This window comes from Lissotriton helveticus, chromosome 12, assembly GCF_964261635.1.
Source record: "Lissotriton helveticus chromosome 12, aLisHel1.1, whole genome shotgun sequence".
NCBI classification, from domain to species: Eukaryota; Metazoa; Chordata; class Amphibia; order Caudata; family Salamandridae; genus Lissotriton; species Lissotriton helveticus.
Window position 1 is genome coordinate 225,629,762 of NC_136073.1, and position 8,116 is coordinate 225,637,877.

The following is an 8,116-nucleotide window of genomic DNA, read 5'->3' on the forward strand; positions in this document are numbered from 1 at the left end:
TTTCTCTAGTACGCAACATAGACTTTGCTAGTCCTTCTCATGGTTGATTAGTTGTGCACCTACTGCCTATTTTTTTTGCATTTTTCATTTTCGTTGATTTATGGTTCAATTGTGCAGTTCACATTTGTCTTTTTACATTTCTTATGTTTGTTGGGCATGTAATTTTTCTAGTATATATGATGTTTGTTTTATCTCCTTCTTTTATCCCTACAGGTTTCGTCTGTTATTTTAAACTTATTTCGTCATCTCCGTATTCCTTATTTGTCCTGGTGTGGTCCGGACTTCCCGGGTTTGGGCTTTTCATCTTTTCGTGTGTCGTCACTGCCTCAGTGTTATCTAGTTTTTTTCCCCCTCAGGTATGTTTCTTCAGTCGTCCTTTTTGGATATGTACTGTCTCTTCTTGGCTCTCTTTTCTCTTTCCTTTTTCCCTCTTTTCCTTCTTTTTTCCTGTCTTCTAGCGGGTATATTATTATTCTCTTCTTTTACTCCTTCCTCTTGTTTTTTCTTTTCTTTTTTCCTTGCTCTGCTTCTTTTTGTTTCCTTTGTTATATTCTGTCGCACTTCCTGGCTTTGTGTACTATTCTTTCATTCACCTCTTTCATATGCATCACTCTTTCCTGTATCTTGCCTTCTATCCCTCTTTCTTTATATGTTCTTTCCTTTCCTTTTTTCTCAATTGGTTTTCACATTCAATAACTTCGTACCCATCATAAGATTTTCTCCAATGCTTTATATACTTATTGTTGTTGAATTATTTTCGAACAAATTATTGATCACTATGTACATCGTTTTATTGGTTCACTCATGTTTTTACTACTTCTTTTTCACACATGTTTTTAAATATTGACACATGGAACGTCAGAGGCTTAAATTCCCCCATTAAACGAAAGAGTCTTATCCCACCGATCCAAATTAGTTGCTAACATTACGTTATTACAAGAAACTCACCTCACTGAAAGCGAATCACTAAAACTCAAAAGAAATTGGGTTGTTGACGTTTTTTTTTCCGCCAGGATATGGTAAAAGGAATGGGGTTATAACTCTCTGTTACAAAGCATTGAATGCCAAGCTTATCTCCCAGGAATCCGATACAGAGGGTAGATGGGTTTTCAGTAACCTCTTGTTGGGTAAGACCTCCTTGTCCTTGCTTAACATTTATGCCCCCACCAATGGTGATGCCATGTTCTAGTCACGCATTTCTCAATTATTGCTCAAGTACCCAACAGATAACTTCATCCTCGCAGGCGACTGTAATCATGTGATGGATCGTGTATTGATAGAAATTCCAAATCCCCCTTTAACTCAAATGCATCGTACAAAGCTTTCACACAAACTATTAAACAGAGGCATTGATTAGACTCATGGCGCCTTTGTAATCTATCCACAAGAGAATACTCCTTTTTCTCCCCTCCACACCAAACACAATCTCGAATCAATCACTTTTTTATTTCACGACACGTCTCCCAATCCCTACGTTCTGCTGATATAGGTCCTATTCTTATTTCGGATCATGCACCTGTCTCGATTTAATTGGACCTTTTGAACCAATCCACATCACCAAAAAAATAGCGCTTCAACAACTCCTTACTTCTCAACCCTAATTTTAATTCGCCTTTTGTCTCTTTCTCTCAAGATTTTTTCTCTATTAATTTAATGAAAGATATCTCTTTTCACACAGTGTGGGATGCGTTTAAGGCCACTACCCGGGATTTCATCATTAGATTTGTGTCAAACAAATTTAAAGCCTCCCGCATAATACACAACACACTTCTTTTTTTTTTTTTTTTTTTTTTTTTTTCCCCGTAGGGACAAGTCATCAGCACATAAAAAAACCCAATATATACATATCTCATAGATCATAAAATATACATTTAAACAATAATTTTGTTCTTTAAGATTAGATAATTAGCTTTTCATATCTCCAAATGTTCTTGAATTGCACCCCATATTAACATTTCCAATTGCCCCCTTCAATGCATACAGACTCCATTCCAATTCATAAAGATTATACAACTTCGAGCGCCAAAATTCAAATGCAGGGGGTTCTTCTTGTAACCAATAAGAAGCGATACAAAGACGAGCAGCAGTCATGGCCACACATAACAAGTATCTAAATTTGAATAAAGCAGTACCCAGTTTGACATTTTCACCTATACCTAGAAGCATCAGAGCTGGAGAAATCTTAACAGTAGATTGTGTAATCATAGAAAGAACATTTTCCATGTGAATCAGAAATTGACGTAATTTACAGCAGCTGAAAAATATATGAATACTATCTGCATTGTCAGATCTGCAACGGAAACATTTCCCATCATATTGTGAACCCCACTTCATCATACGCTCTGGAGTATAATATAAACAAAAAATAGTTTTGAAGAATTGAGCCTTCAAATTAGCAGATAGGAAAGCTTCCTTAGACATACTTATTGCATCTTCTATTAATAAAGAAGGTTCCCCCAGCTGAACTTGCCAATATAAATTAAACTTCTGCAAGTCGTCCGGTCTATATTCCATTAACATATTATACAAAAGCCCAATTTTCTCACCTTTGCGAATCGCCTCTACTACGGGGCTGATCCCAACATAAATGTGTCTTCTATTAATAAAATCTCTTAATTGAAAATGTTTGAAAAAAGACGATTTGGGCAATTGATATTTTGAAGTCAATCTCTCGTAAGTAACAAGTGGCCCGTTCAATTCAAACAAATCCCCAATTTGCTCTATCCCACGATGTGTCCAAACTAAAGCAACCCCATCCTGAAAAACAAAGGGTAATATTTTCTCTGCATTAAATGGAGTGTAATATGACACTTTCTCAATATTAATCATTCTAGCCACCTTTCGCCATACTTTAAAAGCTGATTCCAATACCTTATAGCGTGTTCTCCTATAGTAATTACCCTCTAGCTCTTTAAATAAACTACGTTTGGCGTGAATTCCCAGCAATAAATAATATATAGAAGGTGCTTCTGCCATATCCTCCACCGATTCCCCTGTTAGTACCAATCGCATTCTTTGTAAAAAGCAAACATAAAAATATAACATAAAATCAGGAATGGCCCGACCACCTCGCTCAATCGGAAGAGTCATCAGGCTCATTGCCCTCCGAGGTTTTCCAGGAGACCATAGGAATCTTGCACAAGTGGACTGTAGCTGTTGTATGGAATTTCTAATGGTATAGCTCTAAACAAATAAAGAACTTTTGAAAAAATGCTCATCTTAATAATATTCCCTCTTCCTATAATTGTTAATAGCAGTCGTCCCCACCTTTCTAACGCCAGCTTAATGTGTTGGAATGTACTAGTCCAGTTGGATTCCACAATATCATGCATTGAAGTTTTAATTATTATACCAAGATATGTTACTTCGGATACAACTCTAGAATCACTAAAGCGCATATTCTCAGTACATAGTACTTGAGTCTTCCCAGAGTTTAATTTATAGTCTGATATTGAACCAAATTCCAAAGCCAAGCGTTCAATCTCTATTAATGCTTCGCATGCATTGACAGTCATAACTGCCACATCATCCGCGTATGCGAATACCGTGTGTGCAATATTTTGCGCTATGAATGGCTTAATTAAAGGGTTATTAGATAGTCTATTTAATAAAGGATTAATAAATAAGGCAAATAATAATGGGGAGCAGGGACACCCCTGCCTTGTGCCTCTTGTAATACTAATCAGTGCAGATTTCATCACCCATTGCTGCAATTCTCGCATTTGGAGCTGAATATAGCACCTGGATTGCTGTCATAAAGTTATCACCAAAGCCTGATTTTCTCATAACCTCCCATAAATAATGCCATTCAACGCGGTCGAACGCTTTCTCAGCGTCAAGTCATATCAAAGCTAATGCACATTTTTCAGCCTGAGCAATATCCATCAGAGTAATAACTTTATTTATATGTGTCACGGTACCTCGTTTAGGAATGAATCCGTGTTGATCTAAAGAGACCAGCGGAGTTATAACTTTTGAAATTCGATTAGCTAATAATTTTGAGTATAACTTACTATCGCAGTTCAGTAAAGAGATAGGACGATATGATCCCGGAAGTTCTGGAGGCTTGCCCTTTTTACTGAACACAACAATCAGGGCATCATTCCATGACTTTGGTGATTTACCCTTCTGTGCAGCTCTAAAAGTATCTAACATAATGTATTTTAATTGTTCAAAAAATAATCTATGGACCTCCCCGGGGATATAGTCTGGTGCAGCTGCTTTACCATTCGCCAAGCTTTTTACGGTAAGATCCAATTCTTCCATAGTAAATTGACTATTCAGCCATTCCCTATCATTATCATTTAACTGCACACATTCCCCTAAATCAAATCTTGCACTTGTTCTGTCAATTTTTTGTTGTGTTTACAATTCCGCATAGTACTGCTGGAGTATATCAAGGATTTTATCTGGGTCTTGTTGTAAGTTACCATTTTGATCCTGCATATTAGATATAGACCTAAAAGTTGATTGCATCTTTAAGCGTAAGGCCAATGCTCTCCCAATTGCCTCACTGTATTCATGCGCGTGTCATTTGTATACCAAATACTTTCTTGCATTTTCATTGCTCCAAACCCCCGTTATCTTAGCTCGACATCTAGCGACCATATCCTCCGCATCTGATATATTCCGTTGGAAGCTGCTTTTTTGAATTTCCACGAGTAAATTCTCCTCTGAAGTTCTTAATAACCTATATAAGTCTTGCATTTCCCCCCTTAATTTCTTCAACCAAAAATTACCATAACTCATAACCTCCCCTCTGAAGCACGCTTTAAATGTTTCCCACACTATATCAATACTAGCAGTATCTACATTAAACTTAATAAATTCCATTATTTAATTTGCCATAGTCGCCTTAAACTCTACATCTAAACATAGTTTCCTGTCAAAAGAAAAAAATCTTGTACCAAAATCAGTTGAAGAATCCGGTATGCTTAACACAATAGGTGCATGATCAGATGTTACTTTAGGAAATAATTCAATGTACGCTTCAGCTAATATCGATAAAGGAGAAAAAAAATAATCTAATCGAACCATTTTTTTATGTGGAAATGAATAATAAGTATAGTCGGGCAGTGCAGATTTCAAATTACTCCAGGTATCTACCAGGCCATGATCTGTTACCAGATTATATAAAGCCTTGAAAACCCCAGGGGCCAGATGTAGGAGCCCAAATACCGCTTGGTAACGGCCGATTTCAGCCGTTACCGACCGGTATTTAGGAATTGGCATGTAGGGGGCCCATTTTACCGATTCGGTAAATTTACTGAAACGGTAAATTTACCGAATCGGTAAAATACCGAATCAGTATTTTTACCGATTCGGTAACTTCCAGATGTAGGTGGGACTCTTCTGAGTCCCAAAGGCCTTTCAGATTCGGTATTTTACCACCCAATCCAATTGGGTGGTAAAATACCGAATCCAGGTGTGCATGCACATGTGTGCATGCACACCTATGCCATGTGACAGACAGACATGCCCTTAGGGCATGTCTGTGTGCCACATGGCACACATGCCTGTATTTGGGGTGCTAGAGGGTGTCAAAGTGACACCCCCTGCACCCTTGCTGGAATCGGTATTTACCGATTCTGTAAATACCGAGTCAGTAATGCCCATTGATTCCTATGGGCTTCAATGCCCACAGGAATCAATGGGCATTACCGAATCGGTATTTACAGAATCGGTAAATACCGAATCTTAACGATTCGGTATTTACCGAATCTGTAATACCTACATCCCCCCCCTCTATTTTACCACTTCTTAAATACCGAATCGGTAAAATTCGGTATTTAAGAAGTGGTAAAATAAAATTACCTACATCTAGGCCGTGGTTTTCGACCAGCATAATTATCAGGACCTCCCGCAAGCTCCATGTTTTTTAGGTTAATATTCATATCTCCACATATTATTAACGGAGCTGCCCAATTTGCTAATTCCATATTCAAATTTACTAACACTTCAGGTTCATCTAAGTTTGACCCATAAACTGAGCACAAAGTTATATGAGAAGATTTGATTTTTATCTCCGCAATAGGCCATCTCCCCCATTTATCAGTTAGGGTGCGGATTATTGTGCACATTCGTGGTTTTGCTAAAATCATAACGCCCCGGTCAGAGTAGTCTGTTGTGCTGCACAAATTAACAAATAACCCAAATCACCTACTACAAAGCGATTGCGCCACAGTAGATGTGTCTCCTGAAGACATACAATGTCTGGTTGAATATAGCGAAGCTCCGAAGCAACCCTATTCCTTTTTTTCACATTATTAAGACCAGACACATTTAAGGAGCATATTTTAATACTACGAGCCATAGAAATTCTTCTTAACACTCTGAACTGTGATGCAAATCATTCTTGTACTCAAAAGGTTCCTAAAAAACATAATCTTTAATTCAAACATCTTTTCCTTCCTGTGCTGTTTTTTGTCCCCATCAGGGTTTTCCCCCTTTTTACCCCCACTATGCTATCACCCCTTCCACATCCCACCACCCTGTGCAGCTCTCCCCCAACCCACTTCCCCCCTTCCCCGCCCTGTAACCGAGACTTTAGGACTTATGGTCCTTGGATGTGAAGCTTCCCAACCTCCGGCCTGCCCCCCACAGGGATACCATTATCCAAACAGTATACTCATCCCTAACAAAAAGAAGAGAAAACCACCGCTGTTGATTTAAAATCCTGATTTACCCGTTGGGGGCACTATGACCCCTCTTTCCCCTACATAGCATGCAAATATTCCCTTGCAGCCGCCACATTAGTAAAGTAGCGGGAATTTTCTTTATACATCACTTTGAGTTTGGCAGGATTCATTATGTAAGCTTGCGCCCCCTTACTCTGGAACTGAATAACCATCTGTCGTAGCTGCCATCTAGTATGCATTGTGTATTTAGAGAAATCAGGCGTGGCAAAAAACTCAAAGCCTTCCCCCTTTCTTTTCTTGTTAGGACGTGTATTTAAATACATATCCTCCCTAGCCAGAAAACTATTGAAAGCTACCAAGAAGGGCCTAGGTTTGATGTTAGATACCCCAGTTTGTAGACGTATATTAAATGGAAACCTATGTGCCCGTTCTATTTCTCTATCCCAGTCCCACTTAGTAATTTCAGGGAAAGCTTGTTGAAATAGTTGTACAATAAATTTCCGTGGATCTTGTCCCTGTTTTCCCTCTGGAATTTGCATGATTCTCAAATTATTCAGCCGAGCGCGGTTTTCAAAGTCAGCCAATTTCCATTGTACATCATCTTTATTGGCATTCAGCAGCTCAGTAGTAGTCTTCTGTTGTACTAATTGATCCTCAATATTGGAAATCCGAGTTTCAACTTCCACAATTCTTTCTCCAAAGTCAGTTTGAGATTTCGCCAATCTTCTTATTGAATTCTGCAGTCTACGACAAGATTTTTGTATCCTTAAACTATCCTGCTCAGTCTTATCCATATGTGAAAGGATAGTTTGATAAATAGTATGTAAAGTAATGTCCTCCGCTGCCGATGTTGCTGTTCTACCACTATATGTTTCTGGTGGTGAATTATTATCTGTCACTCTTTCGTTCACTGATTGTCCCCTTTCTCGTATGGTAGCAGGACTGACTTCCCCTAAATCAGTGGAGTCCTCTAGTTCACCCTCACTATCGATTGCCATACTTATTTGCCTGGAATATTGCGCGGTTAAATCATCACAGGATGAGATCGAACCTTCAGATAAAGAATAAAAATCCCCTGATTCACCATCTGTTGCTGAAGGGTATTCTGACATAGCTTGTGGTGGTGGCATTAATTGTATTGACTGAATATGTGCCTCAGCCTGTGTTTTACTCACATTGGCAGCCGCTACTATATCTCCAAAGCTTGCTGCAGTCACGTTTCCTGTACCAGTATCTTTATCCAACACTGCATCTATGTTGCCATTAGTCTCTCTCCCCTCTAACACCGGCTTATCTGCAGCCTCCATATTGCTCAAAAATGCAACCTCCATGTAGCTTGTATATTGCAGCCGACATTGTCAAGTCTATTCACTCCCGCATTTGCATTCATTTCAGCATTTGCCACGTTTTCACTACTTTGACCCGTTTCCAAATTATCACCATTAGCGACCACAGCTACATTCGGGTTTGTCTGAGGT